Source organism: Phalangium opilio, unplaced genomic scaffold, assembly GCF_054372755.1.
Source record: "Phalangium opilio isolate 3A_F unplaced genomic scaffold, DU_Popi_V2 ptg000073l_1, whole genome shotgun sequence".
NCBI lineage: Eukaryota > Metazoa > Arthropoda > Arachnida > Opiliones > Phalangiidae > Phalangium > Phalangium opilio.
The window spans coordinates 806,280-827,653 of record NW_028324183.1 but is presented as its reverse complement, the minus strand read 5'-3'; the positions used below and the strand labels follow the sequence as shown (position 1 = coordinate 827,653).

The 21,374-nt window shown below is 38.4% G+C and overlaps 1 long non-coding RNA gene across 1 annotated transcript; it reads right to left on the bottom strand.

The window, feature by feature from the left end:
* Positions 1-19,710: 19,710 nt before the first annotated feature.
* LOC149659242 (uncharacterized) lies at positions 19,711-21,085 on the bottom strand. Its single transcript, XR_016369825.1, has 2 exons — positions 20,973-21,085; positions 19,711-20,901 (listed from the first exon to the last, which is right to left on the bottom strand). It is a non-coding gene; the product is annotated as an uncharacterized LOC149659242 (long non-coding RNA).
* Positions 21,086-21,374: the final 289 nt, after the last annotated feature.

Sequence of the window (21,374 nt, the reverse complement as noted above, 5' to 3'; positions counted from 1 at the left end):
CCTAACCTAACCTAACCTAACCTAACCTAACCTAACCTAACCTAACCTAACCTAACCTAACCTAACCTAACCTAACCTAACCTAACCTAAAATAAACTAACCTAACCTAACCTAACCTAACCTAACCTAACCTAAGCAAACCTAACCTAACAAAACCTACCCAAACCTAACCTAACCTAACCGAACCTAACCCAAACCTAACCTAACCTAACCTAACGTAACCTAACCTAAGCAAACCTAACCTAACCTAAGCAAACCTAACCTAACCTAACCTAACCTAACCTAACCTAACCTAACCTAACCTAACCTAACCTAACCTAACCTAACCTAACCTAACCTAACCTACACTAACCTAACCTAACCTAACCTAACCTAACCTAACCTAACCTAACCTAACCTAACCTAACCTAACCTAACCTACACTAACCTAACCTAACCTAACCTAACCTAACCTAACCTAACCTAACCTAACCTAACCTAACGTAACCTAACCTAACCTAACCTAACCTAACCCTAGGCCAACCTAGAAAATAAGAATATTTTGGAAAAGGCCCATGTTTATTTTTCAACGACCTTAATTAATTATAAAATGCGAAATCGCACCAATGGGAAATTCGCTCCAACGAGACTTCTGTCCAACAGGAATGGGAAGTCTGCTCAATGGGAATACGATAAAATGCGAAATCGCGCCAATGGGAAATTCGCTCCAACGAGACTTCTGTCCAACAGGAATGGGAAGTCTGCTCAATGGGAATTAGGTCCATTGGGAACAGCCGGCTAGCTTCGGTCAATTAGAACAACTTATTTTTTATTTCGGTCCAATGGAATTTCGTTCCAATGGAATTCTGTTCAATGGTTATATACCAATTGGGGTGGAACCGTTGAAATCCAACCGATTAAATAAATTTAACTAAAAGCAGGGATAGATTTATTTTTTTAAGACGGAATGGGTAATAGGGTTATTCGGGTGCGCGTCCAAGTCCACGACCCCTTACCCGTGACGGAGGGATAAAAAAGAAGATTCGGGTCTTATTTTCGTTATGGCGTTGTATGTATATCCGGGTCAAATAAACGTCGTCTGCCAAGTTGGAATGGGCTCGGATTGTTATTTTTGAAAGAACATTGTTTAAAACTGGAAGTTACACAAGACATAGTAGGGCTTGCAACTGAAGAAAAAAACAGGGAAGACCCAAGAAAATTAAAAGTGAGTTAGAATTGAGTAAAAGTTTTCATAGATATTACAGCACGAACAGGTTTTAACCAAACACTAAGCTCACAAAATTCCTGCTCATTCACTAAGCCTTGGTTATCTTCATCAAACTCGTTTACAAAATCATGAGGATAGTAGACATGATTGGCTTAAGAAAGAATTAGCGAACACTTTTCACCCTTACAGATGTACTCCAAATCCAAAACACCGGCACCAAATTCCCTAACTAGCTTCTTAATTGCTATTAAAAACAATTCCCGAATAATTACCGGACCCTCGCATTTAGACGGCTCCATTTTGAACCCCTGTGAAGACGCTTATCTGTACAACCATAGCCCACTCGATCCGCGCTCCCGGACGCTTGATTCGTGACACGCGTGATTGAGAGGGCTATGGTACAACGCAAGAGGGGTCGTAGTCATAGCGAACGAGGTAAACAGGAATTACGTATTTTTGGCCCTCCTTGTCAGAAGAGGACAAGAAACATTTAATGCTTACCTATCACAGTGCAAACATTTCGCATATTTCATTGATGTTATTATACCATCTAGTGAAGTCTTATCTTCGCTCACCATAACGTAATGTTTCCATATTACGCTTCTTGACCTTAGATCTTGGCATTCCATTACCGTACTGTTCGCCATTTCTTCGTCCATTAATTCTAATCACGAGGCGCTATTTGCTTATATAGCGCTCGACCTATATTTTTTATTATAATCCCGACGACGTTTTTCAGCGCGGAAATTACGCGTGTTGGTCTAAATATCGTAGGTGAAAATGGTAAATAGACCATTATTTGGCTTTAAAACATCCGATAGGAGAATACTATATAACTAATAAACGTATTGTAGTAATTTAGTCTAATGCGTATGTTGAGGGAATAACCCCCACGATTGTCTTATTGTTGGTAAAGTAGAGGAGTGCTTAAACTCGATACATACACTTGGGTGATATGTATCATGGCTTGGGGTATTTTGTCCTCAACATGAAATAGGGATCTTGTTTGGGGATTTTGTCCATCTTGGTTCATGGGGGTATTGCCCGGGGGATTTTGTCCCTCTTGGTTCATGGGGGTATTGCCCAGGGGATTTTGTCCATCTTGGTTCATGGGGGTATTGCCCGGGGGATTTTGTCCATCTTGGTTCATGGGGGTATTGCCCGGGGGATTTTGTCCATCTTGGCTCATGGGGTATTATGTCGTACATTCTGAACAAGCACATGGCTGAGGATATACGTGTTTTCAATGTCTTATACAGAAGTTAAGGCATCATCAGATATCTGTCAGTTATCTGAAATATCCTTCGATCAGTTTAAGAAATTCAGATCACTGTCGGATAAACAGTTGTCTGGTGTTCTTTATGGTTCAGATACTTCCATCTGAATATATTTTATGCTATAATCAGATAATCTGATATCTGATATAATAAAAGTTTTCACTCGGATCAGGTAATATAACTGGTATCTGAGATGCTGTTGGAAGCACTACCTGCAAATGCACTAGCTAGCATAGCACCAACTCAGGCTAGGAATTTTTGGAGAGATGCAGCGAGAGTCCGTGACTTGTATGCCGAATATTTTTTTTCGGAAAATGGACAAGTGGCTTGGCAATGGGGTATCCCAGGTGTGAAAAAACCAGACATTTTAAAAACATTGACATGAACGTTGGAATATATGAATAAAAATTTCGAAATTTATTTCTTGAATATTGTATTTATTCCGATTCAGAATCAGAGATTAATGAAAATGCAGTTTGAATAACTTGTAGCTCAAATGTTTTTGGTTTTTTGGGTTTTACGCTTCTGAAAATATCTGCTATGTATTTTCCAAATCTGCCAGCAGCATCCTCTGAAGACGTTTGGTTACCAGAGTTTTCCGCTATTTTCAAACCTATTCTAAAATATGAAATGAACAAACATCTGTTATCGGAATACATTTGTACGATACATTTTAGCTTCCAGAAGTTTGTGAAGTTGCATACTTATCAATTTTATCGATTTGTTCATCAATATCATCATTGTTAGCTGGCGCACTGCGCTTGTTTCCTTTGCGTCGTGGTTGACTGCTACAAGATGAGGAAAATGATCTATGCGAGGCTGAGCTTGGGTGGGATATTCCGGTAGTAGAAGAGCCCCTACAAGAGGTCTCCGGAAAGATCGCAACTGGATCCTCACCTCTATTCTCAACAGGTGTACCCACACCTCTATTCTCAACGGGTGTACCCTCACCTCTAGTCTCAACTGGTGTATCCTCACCATTTACAAGAACAGCCGCATCTCCATTACCAAAAGTCTCCTCATTATCGTTCTCAACTGGCTCATCTCCTCGTGCAAGGCTTGATAGAATCTTAAATGCAATTGTTTTTAATTCCGTAGTCTTCAGATTATTTATTAAACTCACTTTATGCGCTTGCTTATCATTCTCTTCGAGATTTTCCTCGATGTTAGATGAGGTTCTGAATAGTAGGACAGATTTACTATCGTTTCACATTTAACATAAATGCGTTGACTTACTCTCTTTTTGAAATGACATTTTTCAAGAAAAGCATTTGCTTAAAATGTGTCCACTTTACTTTCTCAAAATCTTTTTCCGGATCGTAGCCTGATCCAGATGTTTTAACTTTAACCAGGGTCAATTTATTTCTAAATTGGCCAGAGTTTCTTAATAATAATATTAAAATGTTCAATATTTTGATTGTGATTTGTAGACTTTACAAAACAACTACCTACTAGATAAACCTGTTATTTGGCAAACATTGTCCCAAGCAGCATCCACAGCAAGATTGTCTTTGTGTGCCAAAAGGCATTTATTCCAAATTACTTCATTTCCTTGTACGGCATTAATTACCTTCTCTCTTCTTTCTGCGACTTTTATTTTATTTTCCTTGCTATTATTTTTAATTATATCTTTTGCGGTAGACATTTTAATATTATCACGACTACACTAATCAACAAAATAGAAATTGAAGAGCGCGTCTGCTTTACTTCCCCTGTGTATTTTCCCCTCTTGTTGTTCCTCTTATTGGCTACTAAAGAGCACGTTATGCGCGGCCGAGGCTGAAAGATCAATTTCATTTGATCTTGGCTGAAACTTAAAATCGACCTGTTTTCAGCGTCAGCTTTGGGTTTCAGCTTGGTAAACCAGTTTCAGCCACAATGCGATATGTGTGGCGCAAACTGATTTTTGTAGTCAGCTTTCAGTTTTGCTTTGACCCTCAGCTTTCAGATTCTTTGCGATGCTACCTTTAGAAAGAACGAGACTAAATGTTGTACGTGGATGAAGGAATTTATTAACAAAATAAGTTAACAAATGAGTTTGAATTTTAGCGCACGAGACTAACGTCGATACGTTCCTCGGCGGAGAAGTGGCCTCACGGAGCGGGGCCTTTCGGCTTTAAGATCCCCGTGATCACACTAGGTAGTCTAGGGCAAGCTTTTCAGCTTTACGTCCTAGCTCGTAACGAACCTTAGTAGGTGGGACTTTTCAGTCTTAGGTTCCCACTAAGGCTTTCTCCGGAGAGAGACTGGCCGATTCCTACGGGGCTCGCGCCCTTTTATACCTGCGGTAGTTGGCGCGCACTTTGTTCTCGGGTTTATGTTTGTCGTAAAGTTGTCTGTCCATTTAACTACTATGGTCTTGCGGGTTGTTTGACAGCTCCCCCAAAGAACAAAAGCCGTCCCGGCGACTAAACAAAAATTAGGGTTATCTGTATGAAAGCCTATGGGGGCTGCGTTTTATACGGGTAGAACGGCGAACATCGGCGGGGGGTACAACTTCCCTCGTGTTGTTGCGAGATGGAGTGCAGGCGAGATCGGGCTTTGTCCGCGAAGGATCGCGAATGGCTGCTGGGGCGTCATCTGGCGAATAATCCAAAATTGCTGGGTGTGTTTGGAAGGAGACTCGAAGGGTGGCGCTGGGAGTGTTCGTGTCTGAAAAATTGGGTCGCGGGAAATATGGTTTAAGACGCTCGACGGCCACGACGTCAGATTTCGACCCTTCGGTATTGGAGATTTCATAGTTATTAACTTCCGTCTGGCGGATTATGCGATAGGGTCCAGCGTAATTATGCATTAATTTTTCCGAGAGCCCGGGGACGCGACGCGGGGTTTTCTAGAAAACCAAGTCGCCCTCATTGTTATCGTGTTCTCGGCGTCAGGTTGAACCTTTCTTTATCCTTCTGCTGGGCAATGCCATGCCGTGAAGCAGCCAGATCCCGAGCTCGTTGCGCATATAAGATATTTTCGAAGCCAAATTGACTCCTAACGGTGGATGCTAGGAGCTCCAGGGTGACGTTGAGACGTAAATCGGCTTCATAGCCTTGCATCAAAAAGAAGGGGGTGTACTTTGTGACATCATGTATCGATGTGTTGTAAGCAAAGATCAGGAACGGTAGGAAACGATCCCAATCGCGATGGTTGCCCGAGACGTACTGGGCCAGGGTTTTATTAAAACGTTCCGTTTGCCCGTGGGTGATAGGCTGTGGTGCGGCGGTGTTCGATAATAAACAGTTTATTGATTTCCTCGACAAGTTTGTTTACGTTCTCTGTGCCCCGGTCTGTGATGATTTCCCGCGGAGCTCCATAGTGTAGGATGACGTCTTGTGTGAGGAATTTCGCTGTTTCTTCCGCAGTGCCTCGAGGGATAGCCTTAGCCACAACCATTCGGGTGCAGTAGTCCGTGCATACTAAAATATGAACGTTACCGTCATAGGATTGGAAAAAGGTCCTAATTTGTCTAACCCGATTCTTGCAAATGGTTTCGTGGTTGGTGGTATGGGCTGGAGAAAACCCACCGGTTTGATAGGGTACGTTTTTTGTTTTTGACATGGGACGCAGGACTGAACATACGCCGAAGCGTCGGTGTTTATTTCAAAGGGTATGTGCCATTGGGGTGTGCTGCAATGGGGGCTGAAATGAGGCAATTCCGGAGAATTTGGAAAGCCTTCTCCACGTCTGGTCCCCATCGGAAAGAAGTATCTTTTCTGGTGAGTTCGGTTAACGGTCGAGCGATGTGGGCGAAGTCAGGGATGGAGCGGCGATAGTACCTGGACAGGCCAAGGAATTGTTGAACCTGCTTCATGGTTCGAGGGGTACTGAACTTAGCGACGGCTTCCAGGTTGCGTGGGTCAGGTGAAATACCGTTACCGTCGATCACATGACAAAGGTATGTTATGCGTGTTTGGCGAAGGCGCATTTGCTGGTCTTGATTTTCTGGTTTGCTTTCTCAAGGCAGGTAAGCACTTGGACCAGATGTCGCATGTGGGACGAGAAATCGCGTGAAAAGACGATTATATCATCTAAGTAGGCCATGGTGATTTGCCACATATGAGCATAAGGTGCGGTACATGAGTCTCTGGAAAGTTGCGGGAGCATTGCAAAGACCCATGCCAAGTACGTTGAATTCGTACTGGCCGTCCTGCGTGACAAAGGCAGTCTTTTCCTTTGACGCTTCATAGAGTTCCACTTGGAAATAGCCAGACTCTAAATCTAGCGTCGTGAAAATGGAGGCTCCAGCCAATCGATCGAGCGTGTCATCAATTCGCGGAAGCGGGTGGAAATCTTTCTTAGTGACTAGGTTTAGCTTTCTCCGGTCCACACAAAAAACGCCAATTTCCGTCTCTTTTTTTGATTAAGACAACAGGTGCAGCCCAGGGACTGCAAGATTCGCGGTTAGTCCCATTGGCGAGTAGTTTGTCGACTTCCTCTTGTACTATTTCCCGTTCTTTGAGTGATTTACGGTAAGGCTGGGAACGCACAGGGGCAGCATTCCCGTGTGTATTTGGTGTTTGATTAGGGAGGTCCTACCTAAGTCGCCTTGGAGAACACACTGGCGTGTCGATGTAAGAGGGACAGTATCTGCTCTCTTTGGTTCTCTGTCAAGTCTGTGCCAATGTCCAGAGAGGAGGGGAGGTCAGTTGTTTCGGTGTTAGCGTTTGGTGCGTTGGCGAGTAACTGAAGTTCAAGAATGTCAGGCGCTGTAGCGACGACGGCGTCTCGATGGACAATGATAGGGCGATGGTGAGGATTAGCCACGCGAATAAAGGCATCGTTATTTCGAAACGTTGCCAACGTTTTACAAATCAACAGACCGTAGCGTTGAAATGTAGAAGGCAGAGGTTCAATCATAAGTGAACCGGATGTCTGCAGGGCGGTCACTTCGAGGGCGATCTCTGATGACGCAGGAATGGTTATGTCATGGGTATTCCGTACCAGCTGAGAGTGATCGAATAATATATCAGGGAGCGGGAAACGTTCGTCCTGGATTGCAACCGAACGGGTTCGGAAACTGATTTTAACTTCATTGCGGTCACAAAATTCAAGCCCCAGTAAGAGTTGTAATCGAAATGATCAACCAAAAGTGCTTGTATCCGGTATGTCGTGTCGCCCAGTAGTGAGTCCAAGGTGGTAGCACCAAGGGGTGGTATAAGTAACCCATCTGCTACACGTAGTCGGAGAGGTCCTGCAGATGTAGTCGGTAAACCCAAGTTTTGTACTAGTCTGGGGTTGATTATGTTTTTGGTGCTACCCGAGTCGATGATGACGTTAATGTTCGTGTTGTTAACTTTGACGGGTAGAGAAACTAATTTGTTGGAAGGGTTCAGTAGTAGAGGGCGGACATTGGGGCTAGACGGTGGTGCACCCTCATTTAGCACCGTCGTAACCCGTTTCCCTGGTCGCGAGTTTGCAGATGTGGCGAGGGACTTCTATTGCGATTCCAATTGTTTTGTGGCGACTGATTACGTCCAGACCAATTAGAAGTTGACGCCCGATTTTGGGAAAAAGGTGACGGAGAGCGAGCGCGGTTTCCGTTGTACTCAGGTCGGTATGGTGAATGACTTCTATTATCCTGCGGACGAGGTGTCTGGCGGCAATAGGAAGCCAGGTAATCCTGTCCCCCACAGGAGGAGCATCGATACGAAGGGCGTTGGTAGTGTGGGCTTGGGGCCCGACGGTGGGAGTCAAGTTTAAGAGTTTCGATGGCGCGACGGAGTTCGAGAATCTCTCTTCGAAGAGAAGATAGATCGTTATCGGTTGACGTTTGCAGAAGAGCTGGGACGGAATGTTTGGCCTCCAGGTTGGTAGTTCTAGTCACAAGCGTGGTAAGCATTTCCAGTATTTTACCCTCGGTGGAGTCAAAGCATGAGTGGGTGGAATAGTGCTTATTGTACGTAGTTTATCCAAGAAATCAGTAGAGGAAGCGGGATTCATCAACATAACTTTTCCCATTAGTTCAGGCAGAAGACCGTTGAGAAGGAAATTCAGTTTCTCCGATTCAAGCATGTTAGGGTTTGCCAGGGATCATAATCTAAGTGTGCTCCAAAAGTAGTGAACGGGATCGCTTCCTGGGAGTTGTCGATGGGTCATTAACTCGTTCAAAATGGCACGAGAAGTTCTACCAAACTCGTTTATGAGAACGGTTTTCCATTGAAGCCAAGTAGTACGGGGATTGGCGTAGTCCATACAAAGGTTTTCGTAATCTCAGACAGTGGGTCTCGGTATTAGCTTCTTCGAATCCGGGTATCAATTTCATGTAAATCTCATAATCCAGGTTTCCATATAAATAGGCGTTCTTTACATCAAAATGATTTTGGAGCCATCCGAAGTGAACCACAAATATGGCAATAAAGAAAAGTATCAATGCGAATAGTACGACCGGTGAGAAAGTTTTATCATAGTCCACGCCCTCCGTCTATCTGAATCCTCGTGCAACCAGTCTCGCCCTATATCGTACAATATTGCCCTCCGGGTCACGCTTTAGCGCATAAACCCACCGGCATCCTATCACCTTTTTGTGTGTTTATTTCTTCGTTACTTCAGCGTCTTTCCGTTCTTTAATAGTGATCACGACCTCTTCCTGCATAGCTGCTATCCATTCTGACTTCTGTGGCGATGATATTGCTTCCTCATAATTCTGTGGTACTATGATTTCGGTGCCCTTGTTTCATAGATTTCTGATATGTCGTCATCAGTAATGCTTGATAGCAACGCGGTGATGTCTAATTTATATTTACGGAAGTCAAATAAGTTAATGTCATAGGGTAGCCCTTCTAGTTGAATATGTGCAAGTAATTCTGGTCTTGACCGGAACTTCTTTCCCTTAGCATCGTAATAAAAGATGACCGCTTGTCCTTTGGTTCTTCCAGAAATGCCGAAAAGTTACATGTCGTCTCCATCCAGGCGGCTCTTTTGGTTGTTTAAGTTCTCCCTTTTCGTTGTTTCCTTTCTGGTTCTTGTATTTCCTCCAGTTGTTTCAGTCGTTCCTCTACTTGTCTATCCAGTTGCTCCTCAGTTTGCTCTTCTATTCGTTCCTTTACGTCTTCTTGTATTTCCTCCCGTTGTATCAGTCGTTCCTCTACTTGTCTATCAAATTGCTCCTCAATTTGCCCTTCTATTCGTTCCTCTATGTCTTCTGGCGTTTCGTCTCCCTTCGCTTCGGGGCATTTATTTTCTGTCGGTTTGTTTGCACTAAATCGGAAGTTCAATAGGGTTTCTTCTCCTGCTGGTTTAAATACTCCATGCCCAATTTCGACTCATCCAAGACCACATGTTTCGTTTCAATGGTTTTTCTTTCATCGGGATAATATATGCGATAACCTCATGTGCGTACAGCATAACCGATTAAAACGCCCAACTTAATTTACTCTGTGGCGTAATTTGCTCTTCCTTAGTGGTTTATGTAAGTGTACTAAAGCTAGACATCCATATCGCTTCAAATATTTACGCTTGGTTAGTAGTGTAAAGCCGCACTTCGTACCTCCGTAGGTGTAGAATGTAGGTGTAGAATGTAGGTGTAGAATGTAGGTGTAGAGTGTAGGTGTAGAATTTCAAGGTCACCCTCTCGCCACGCCCCCTTGGGAAACTCGCGCGCGCCCCCTCGCGGGAAAACTCGCGGGCCCCCGCGCGCCCCCTGGCGGCTGCGCCCCCTCGCGGGAAAACTCGCGCGCCCCCTCGCGGGAAAACCCTGCGCGGGAATCTGGCAGACCTGTCTACAACTGTATCTGTGACGTCATTGGCGGGAAAATCTACAACTGTATTTGTGACGTCATTGGCGGGAAAACACCGTGCGCCGCCTATTGGGAAACTCCTCCCTTCTACAACTGTATTTGTGACGTCATTGATAAGAGACGAGAATTTATTAAACGTACATGGCCAAGGGTTAATGATAGGCTGAAAGTTGCGCAATCCATTGTAATATTTAGTTTGACTCAAAATTTTAACCTTTTTTCAAGGAGTTTATTTTGATTATGGTATTGTTTTTAATGGTAATTAAAAGTCAGTCTCTTCTACAACTGTGACGTCATAGATAAGAGACGATAAAAACTTTAAACGTACATTGCCAAGGCTTAAATCTTCTACAATTGTAGCTGTGACGTCATTGATAAGAGACGAGAATGGATAGCTTTAATACATTGCCAAGGGTTAATGATAGGTCTCTGCTGGATGGTAATTAAAAGGGAACAAAGATTTGTCAGCCCAAACGGAATCAAATACCAGTACAGAAAATAAATGTTTTATTGCACCTTAGTGTATTTTATTGTGGTGGGTTACGGTACCAGTACAGAAAATAAATGTTTTATTGCACCTTAGTGTATTTTATTGTGGTGGGTTACGGTTAAGGTTTGAAGTGTTACTAGGATGATTATTAGAGTTAGGAGTTGTGGATGTAGAGGCCGCTTCAAGTGGTAAGGGCAACCCCTGACTTCTATGTTGTGATCTTATCCATTGACGTTGTTGCTCGTTCAAACGCAAAACGAAGGGTATTTCCTCAATTGGGTCCTGTTGCTCCTGTACACCTTCACGCAACATCGGCCTGACCCGCGCTATCTGTAAATTTCTCCATGACGGGTGTTTTTCGTACAATTTCTCATTTTCGGTTCTTATTATCTTATTACTTAATTTTTCTAAAATTTCCTAAAAAATATTTAATTATTAAATTCTTAGACCCAATTGGAAATCAAAATTTCTTTATTTCGGGCAATTTAGGAAACTATCGAAAATTGGTTTTAAAAGTTTTTCAGTTTCTTTAATCCGATGTTTAAACCTCATGTTATTATATAGTTCCATGTTATATCGATCTTCCAGCGGTATTACATGTACAGTTATTATATGTGAAAAACTAACCAACAATTTTTGGTTTTTTACACAAAGATGCTTTTCTCTCATCAGGTAAAGTTGTTGCGAATAGCTCCTTGTTGGTGTTTAGGTTATTGGGAGAACTAATATTATCTAAAAGAACTAATTAACCGACTGAAAAATTAACTAGTCTTAATATACTTTTGTTGGTTATTTTGTAAATGAATAAACTTTGAGACTTTATTTGCAAGAAATAGTTTATTTTAGCAAGGTTAAAATTAAATGAACTTCTCGCGTTGGAGGTAATTTCGAGAGTGATTTTTTGAGAGACTCACTAACAAGAGACGCGAGACCCTATACGTCACGTGTCCGTTTTTTATCTTAGAACAGCAGAGGTTTTCTAAGCTGTTATCTTATTTACCTATATTATTTTTTTACATTGATCTATTTTGTTAATTTTAGACTATACATTATTAATTATTATGATTATTTGATTTGTTATTTACACAAGATAAAATTACTAATTTTTTTCTTTTACACAAAGTTCTAAAATACTTTTCATGGGTCCGCTTTAAAACCAAATGGCAAAGTGTCCCAACCTTTAATTGTACGTTTGTTAAACGTAAATCCAAAGCTTTTTTCTAGTTTTCGACTTAAAAGATTGGCCGACGTTTTATTTCGAATGACGTTGAAAGGAACGTCCACTTTTAGACGTTTGGATTTATTTTTTATAGAGTCCACTATAGCTTCAAAGTTTATAATTTTCTCATTAACACGATTAAGGCAAATTCCTTTAACCTTCACGACAGATTGACCGTCCGTAGTTCTGTAACCGTAACTCTTGGGCCCATTTGAAACAAACTCTGCAATTGTAGCGTCCCCTAGTTCGTTAACCCAACATCCTAAATTGTTACCCGTGGGGGGTTTAAAATCGTTTTCCCCCGCCACAAATAAAACGCTGTCCGTATCTGTGTATAATGCTCTTTTACCCAATTTATGCAAGGTCTCGAATAAGGTTAATCTTCCGTAACACGAAACGAAACAAGCCACATACGGATTTCCTTTGAAATATGTTGGTGCAAAATCATCTTTGTTTTTGTACGATAATAAGCACATTTCTTCATTAATTGGTCTTAAATCTACCAATTCCTTTGTGTCATCAGATAAGATACGCACAAGTTCTGTGCACTCGTTAACAATTAGTGTTTTGGTTTTGTTTGTATTCATACCAAAACGACCCCAAAGACTGTTGAGACAAATCTTTGAAATAGCTCTCAGCGCGGGGTTATGAACTACTTCATCCATCTCGACACTAATACCTTCAGATTCATAAATCGATTCAATATATTTTTGTTTTTGCTCGTCAGTTTTAACTGAAGACGGATAGCCGGAATTAGCTTGTTTTATCTTCAAAAAATTGTTAACATAACCGCCAAATAGTCCATCGTTAACATGTTTTTCATACTGAAATGTCTCGTCGAAATGATGTACTTCGTATATTTTTATAATTTTATAACCCATTTCTACGGCTTTGTAAATTTCAGGCGAGGGCCAAATACCCGAAATAATTCGTTCCTTGTCAGAATGTTGACACGCTTCATTATTTGATTCAAGGGCACATGACTTACACAGGGGGAAAAACAATTTTCCATTAAACCTATATGGTAAAACTGGGATATATAGGTCAGTCGGGGGCAAGAGTTCACACGATATTATACCAAAATAGGCATTTTTTTCATAGTTAAAGTTACTATTTAAAATTTTGGGATGTCCTTTTGGGTAGATTCCGTATTTATTGACAGCGGGATAGAGTGACATGAGGTCGTAATAATAAATTTTTTCGTTTTTTGCTTCATCCGGTTTATGATATAATTTGAAGACTTCTGTCCTTCCACCGTATAAAGCCGACCTGGCTAATATTGGCGGAGGTACCTCTACAGTCTCGCAAAAGGTACTACAAGCGGCATTTGTCTTTAACAACTTTTCAAACTCGCATTCCCACATTATTATATACTTTGCATTGGGGTGTAACTTTTTTATAAATTCTATTCTATCCAGACCCTTTTCGTAACAGTTTTTATTTGTATCATTTACTAAACTGTTCCATTCACTACCTTTTAAACATTTCGGACAACCGTGATACGCGCAACCATTGAACTCTAGGATAATTTCAGGATCCTTTGAGTAACCGTCAACTAAATAAGGTCCAATTCTTTTTTCTCCTTCAGGAGATAGGGCTGTCTGTATTTCTACCTTCATTTCTTTACTAACCCAAGCCAACCACTTTATAGCTTTACTACTTTGGTTGTATGACCCGCGATAACCCGGACTAGGTACCACACCCAATGTATTTTTTTCTAAATATTTGTGTAAAAACACGTTAGTACAGGCCCCCGATATTGTAATAGCTCCGCAATTAAGAGGATCTAGACCCGATGCCTTTTTGTAAAGTTCTCTAAATTTTGTAATTCCTTTTTGTAAAACTACCACATCTTGTACAGCGTATTCCTCTAATTCGGTCATTATTTTGTACGTGGATTTTTTACCTTTTTCACTGTACCATAAATCAAAGGCCTGTCGGTCCTTTTCATTCATAAATTCAGGTTGAAATACGGCTTTTTCAGGTAACGGACCTTCATAGTTTAAAGTGTCCTCTTTTAAGAAAATATAAGGAAAAAACTGTTTTTTGTAACTACCCAATTGAAAGGTTTCTGTAAAAGCTCTCAGAGGAAGGGCCACGAAGGAATAACTACAAATAAACCTAAAATTTTGACTTTTAATAAAGAGAGCTAGAATTTTAGAGCCGTCGAATATGACGTCTGGTTTTACATGGTTATTAATTAACCAATTTAATATAAAATACGAATCAAAACCTTTAAAGTTGTGGGCCACTATAGTCAAATTTTCAAATTTAGGTTTACTTATTTTTATTCGTTTATTGTTCCTTGTATAAGATGTCTCATCTTCTGTTTGGGTCAGATATTTCATAAACTTATCAACACAATCAAAACCTCTAAAAATTTGATAATCGTATTCGGTATCATTAATTTGCATGGCCGAAACTAATAGAACTGGGGTATGTTTATAGTTCATATCAATAGTTTCACAGTCAAAATAACAAAATCTAGTTTCTTTAAAAGTATCATCAAGAGGTTGAACGTAACACATTTTGGGAGGGTGCTCAATTTTACATCTAGAACAAGTTGTAAGACATTTATGTTTGTCATCGCGAATTTCTTTGCAACATTTTAAGCACCGTTTAATTTTTAAACAAGTGCCATTTTCTATGTGAAATTGGAAACATTCAGGTCCTTTAAAGTATCTATTACAGTTTTGGCAGCGAGATATTTCAATCTGAGGGTCTTCGTGAAAGGTCTCAGAGTAACAACGCCAACATTTGGTTTTTTGATTAAAACATTTGTGTTTTTTTGCGTTCTTTGAATTAGTAAACGTTGTTAAACACGTATTGCAATACGACATGGCCCCAAACATACTGGCTAAACTTTTAATAACGTGCATGTGTTGATCTATTTGTAATAGAAAAATTTTTTTCTCCGAAAACATTTCACCTTGATAAACCTTTTTGAAATTATCATTAGCACTGAAAATAACTATTTGATACTCGGGTTGCAATACTTTTTGAAACATTGCAATTTGGGCTAAACTAACGGGACCAATAGGCACATTAGCCTTGGCATGAAGCTTTAACGCTTCTTCTTTTTGCAAAGGTCTATGACCTATTTGTATACGTCTATAACGATTAAAATCAAAAGTCAAAGTACTAAGCTTTTGTTTCTTTAAATATGTTAAATCAGCAACCATCGTCCCGCAAACGATTGCTCTTGATACGCATAGTTCGTCATCGTTTATTATGGGTAAAAATGTCCTTCCTTTCTGAATATATTTGTCGAGAGCTATCATCGATCTATTTTTAACAGATCGACGACCTGATATTGGTACATTAACGTTTAAAAATATAGCATCGAGCCTGACATCACCCTCGAGAAAAAAATTTCTTCGGCTTTGACTTACTTGACTAATGGCAGTCATTAATCTTTCCGCCGTTAACTCATTTAGGGCCATAAAATTTAAATTTATAGCATTTTCCAGTAAGTCAGACCTAACACAAAATCTAACGCTATTGTAACCTGAAGAAGATTCTAAAATTGTCTCTATAATGGATTGAAAGATTTTTTTCAATTGTTCATATACTTCTGTCAATTTGAGCATATGAAGGTCTTTAAAAATAATTTTATATTCAGAGGCTAAACAGTTGAACTTTCGAGAGACAGTTTGGTTAACTTTTGATAATTCGTAAAACCTTTTAGGATTGAAATAGGAAAGATCCAAAGGCTCTTCTTCGGATGATGACATGTTTTCTATTTGATCTTAGGCGCGACTCGAAATAAAACTCTTGACGTAGACCTAGGAAACAAACTAAAATATCTAAAATAATATACACTACAAGTTCTAAAATAAAAAAAAGTATTAATTTTTCTAAAAATACGTTTTAAAAATACGTTTTAAAAATTCTTTATTGCGTACATTTTCAAATTTCTTATACAGTTACAGGTATTTTCTTTAAAACTTTGTCTATAAGACTGACAACCTCTGGTATTTCATCAAACTTTAAATTTAATTTTTTTTCGCGCATTTCCCCCCTATATTTTGTTAATAAATAGCCCGTATCTTTAAAATTTTCCAGTTCCAACATTCCCGGGAAACATAGGGTCTGTTTTATGCTACCGCATGGTTTGCTTAAATTTTTTTTAACTTCTTCTATCACGTCTATCGAAATACATATTCCATATATAAGGGGTTTTTTAAAAGCGTATCTTCTAATATCTACATATAATTTATTGTTTAATTTAACTAATTTTACACCGATATTGTCGCTCTCGTTAAATTTAATTTCGATAGTTTCCCACGTTTGATTTACCGTCTAAAGACAATAATGATACATTTGGACATGCAGTTTTTAAAAACGTGGAAAAAAAAATCTTACCATGTCTAAAGGCATCGTGAGAATTTAGTTTATGGTCGAGAGATATTGCCTCAAGTGATTGTACGCCGCGACTTGCTGGGTTATATACTAGATCTAAACCGGTCTACGTATCACGTTAAAATAAGTACATTTTGAACTAACATAGATGTAAAAAAATCTTGTTTCCGTTTTACAAAAACAGCTGCTAGTTATAACGGAGGAAAATATATTATAACCTTAACGTCATACGTATATTTCGAATTACCTTTGACGTCAACCTTGTTTTCGCTTTATTAAAACACCTGTTAATTATAACGAAGCAAAATATAACACGGTATAGGCGCTATATTATTCACCTTCAGGTATAACGAATCCTTGGGTCCTAGCTAGATTAAGTTATTTTATGGAACGAAGTCTATAACCAACAACTATAGTATTTTATAAAACGAATAAAATACACTAAAAACACAATAAACCATTTAAATTGCAATAAAATATACTAAAAGTACAATAAAACTATAATGAAACACTCTAAAACACAATAAAACACTCTAAAACTACAATAAAACACTCTAAAAGTACACTATACCATAATAAAATACATTAAGGTACAATAAAACTACAATAAAACACAGTAAAACACAATAAACCATTTAAATTGCAATAAAATATACTAAAAGTACAATAAAACTATAATGAAACACTCTAAAACACAATAAAACACTCTAAAACTACAATAAAACACTCTAAAAGTACACTATACCATAATAAAACTACAATAAAACACAGTAAAACACAATAGAATACACTAAAATTACAATAAAACACTCTAAAAGTACAATAAAACACTCTAAAACACAATAAAACACTCTAAAACTACAATAAAACACTTCAAAAGTACACTATACCATAATAAAATACACTAAAAGTACAATAAAACTACAATAAAATACACTAAAAGTACAATAAAACTACAATAAAACACAGTAAAACACAATAGAATACACTAAAATTACAATAAAACACTCTAAAAGTACACTATACCATAATAAAATACATTAAGGTACAATAAAACTACAATAAAATACAGTAAAACACAATAAAACACTCTAAACCTACACTATACCACTATAAAACACACTAAAAGCACAATAAAACATTTAAATTGCTATAAAACTGCAATAAAACAGTCTAAAATTCACTTAAATTAAAACAAAACACACTAAACTACAGTAAAACATGGTTACACTAGACCGCCAAGAAGAAAAACATTGAATTTTTTGAAAGTTATTTATTTGCCTTAGTTTTCCCAGGTTTGTACGAACCATGAATTAAACCTCGTTCAGATAGACAGTTGTTTAAATGGTAAAAAGATAAGGTTTGAAAATAGGCTTATATTAAAGAAAGTCTGCGAAATACTTATTCGCGAAATAATTATTCGCGTCATTGGATCTCATGTGATAATGAACTTCATGAAACATTAAACTGTTAGTGTTATCACACAAACACTCGGCTAACCTGCAAATCTGCATGGCCTTGAATATATAATGCGTAGCTATGTCGTTTTCATCACTATAATTTTTCCTTATGGTTTTGTTAGTTTTATATACCATAAACATACACATATGAAGAGCTAAGTTAAGAACTCTTAAGTATTGGTTTGGACAATGAAATTCGTATCCTCCATAATAAAATGTACGAAATTTACATCCCTCCTCATTGCGAGGATGGCAACTACCTAACTGACAAATATTTGAGGTTCCATACATTTTGTTCGGTGTCAGGTGTACGTTAAATTCGTGGATACTATCCCCAGTGATTTCTTTCAATTTGAATTGATGAACCTTGTTATTTATGATACATGGAAACTGTCTAACAAACATGTTAATTAATGACCCTGGGGGTAATTGCACTGTAGAAGTTAGTAATCTGTACATTGCCAAGTGTTTCAATCCAAAATTTATATTAGGACCATTAACGTATTGCCATATATAACCTTCACCATCGGCTATATTATAGACTTCATTCGGTGTGGGGTTTATTAGTAAATACCCCGTTTCGGGATCTGTAGTCCTTTCGGATTTTCCGTAATCTTTATCCCATCCGATAGCACCAAATTTTTCAATTCGTCTTAAGTTGTTTCGTCTAACGACGGCTTCTAAAGTAATGGGTGAATTCATTCTACAATCCTCACTACAGCAGATAGGCTAGGAAGGGGTGTCCGATGTGTTGTCAGTTTCGGAGAACGCTTTTGATTCGTCCCTGATGGTGTAAAAATTAACCAAATACTCTAACTGTTTGTTATAAGAGAGTAAAATATATTTCCAATTATCTTTGACGTCAACCTTGTCTTTGCTTTATAAAAACAACTGTTTGTTATAAGATATAAAAATATATTTCCAATTATCTTTGACGTCAACCTTGTTTTCGCTTTATAAAAGCAACTGTTATAAGAGATAAAAATACATATCCTTTACAAAAGTAACCTTGGTTCGCTTGTTAAGGACTCTCGCTAAGGGGATTCGAACTCGTGAACAACGAGTTTAAAGGCAGATACGTTAACGAGCGAACCAATGTTACTTGAGGGTGTATTCGGTTGATGACTATAGTACCGTGGATTTATTAATATAATATGATTCTTTCCCCCCCGTGACGAAAAGTATATCTACTGAATAACCAATGTAGTTTTTGCTAACGCAATAGTCGAAAAAATCGTTTAGTTCTAGTTCTTGATAATATGTCTACTGATAAAATGAAACCTTATCCGACTGGATGTTATCAATGCGGCGGAAGCCTTATTGAGTTTCCAGATCACGCCGGACAAACGTTTTATTGCGATGGAGATCTCGATTGTCCTTTAAGACATCACACTGTTTTTGTAACAAAAAATAATCACATACACCCGATAGAAGAAAAATTTCAACCTTTGAGTCCGGATAGAGTGTGTTTAGTATGCGGTACGTATTCGTCGGCGAAGGACGCTCGTAACGCCGAATGTTCCGAAGAAGGCACAACGTGTCGGTTTACGGCTAAATCCGTTATAAAAGCGAGAGGCACCACGACCGTACACTGTAAAATTTGTTTTTTTTGGCATTTAAAAAACACCAAATGCGATACGAAAAACCGTTGCTTCAAATGCGACAAACTTTACCTGATGAGAGAAAATCATCTTTGTGTAAAAAATTAAAAATAATAATAAAATGTTGCTTAGTTTTTCACATATAATAACTGTACATTCCCAATAGCAATCCAATATTATAACGATATTTTTCGTTTGAATCAACTAACCATTCCACGAACATCTGTCACGACAAAACGGAAACAGTAGGTGTACCATTTTTGAAACGCTTTTCACCCAATACCAGTTCAATATAAACCAACTAGTTTTTTCTACCTTTGGCTGCATAGTGATAATTTATCTTTGCGTATGAATTTACGATTGTAGGTTTGTTGTTTGTACATTTTTTTATTTAAATGAGAAAGTATACAGATCATATACAAATAACATTGAGATTACTTGAATATCAAGTATTGATTAACTTAGTTTTGAAGCTGTTGTTTGTACATTTTATATTTAAATCAACATTTATACAGATGAGATTACTTGAATATCAAGTATAGATTAACTTAGTTTTGAAGGTGTCTATTTTCTCAGGCATACTCCAGGAACATTTCGTGGAGGTTATAGTTGGGCATCATATCAACGTCTAAGACTTATACAAATTCTGTGGGGGGAATTTCTTCTCGCCATCTTACGTAATAAGTTGTTGGGGTACGGCCCTTTATGGCTATAGTTTTCACCCGCAACTCTGACTGACTGTAGTTTATCTATCAAAGATTTACAAGGGTCTCTGCGACTTTCTTCAGCCGTTAATGGATCTAAGCGGTTAGGTTTAGACACGTTAGGACGAGTCCTGGAATTTGGTGTTGACCTGTAAACGGGGTAGCCTCGGCCTCCACCTTGGCTTTAGTACCATTCTAATAGAAAATTAGACGTGAATTGCTTTGTCTTCAATCTCGTTGTTAATTGCTTTAAACTTGAAGACTCTATTTTCAATCACTTGGCACAGCTAAATAGTTTGTTCTTTATGTTAAAATCAATTAAAAATAATTTACTTTCTACACCCTGAATATCTAAATAGTGGAATGTGTGCTCTATCCATTTTTAAATAAACAAACTATGAATTCAATTTCAATAGGGAATAACAAAGTAGGTTCTAGTACCTTGATTGGAACGTTGGTAATAAATATAAACATACGACAGGAGGAAAATGCCTGAAAAACTAGTTATTTCAAAAGGTATGACAATCTAACAGCTCAAATTAAAGTCGAGTCCTTTCAGATTTCGATGCCGATTTAGCTGGAAAAAACAAATCCCTTAAACATTTATATGTTGGAAGAAATTTTGCTACTATTAAACCATTGCAAGTACGACATCTTTACCAAAATAGTCTGGTTTAGTATAGGTAATTGCTTTCAAACCACTACTAACCTATCGGTGATTTATTTTGAATCAGTGATAACTTCGTTATAACTTGGAGGTAGGTTAGGTTTAGACACGTTAGGACGAGTCCTGGCATTTGGTGTTGACCTGTAAACGGGGTAGCCTCGGCCTCCACCTTGGCTTTAGTACCATTCTAATAGAAAATTAGACGTGAATTGCTTTGAATATGCCAGATTTAAAAGGAGAGTATTTTCACACGCTTACTTTTCTGTGATTGTATTTTGAAACTAAGTACTGGTATTTGATTCCGTTTGGGCTGACAAATCTTTGTTCCTTTTGTAAGTATAACTCTACATTCAGAGACTAATTACGCTTTCTACTATTGCGTCAAAGATGAATTTCTTATATATTAATTACGCTTTTACGTGTACCTTTTAATTACCATCCAGCAGAGACCTATCATTAACCCTTGGCAATGTATTAAAGCTATCCATTCTCGTCTCTTATCAATGACGTCACAGCTACAATTGTAGAAGATTTAAGCCTTGGTAATGTACGTTTAAAGCTTCCATTCGTCTCTTATCAATGACGTCACAACTACAATTGTAGAAGATTTAAGCCTTGGCAATGTATGTTTAAAGTTTTTATCGTCTCTTATCAATGACG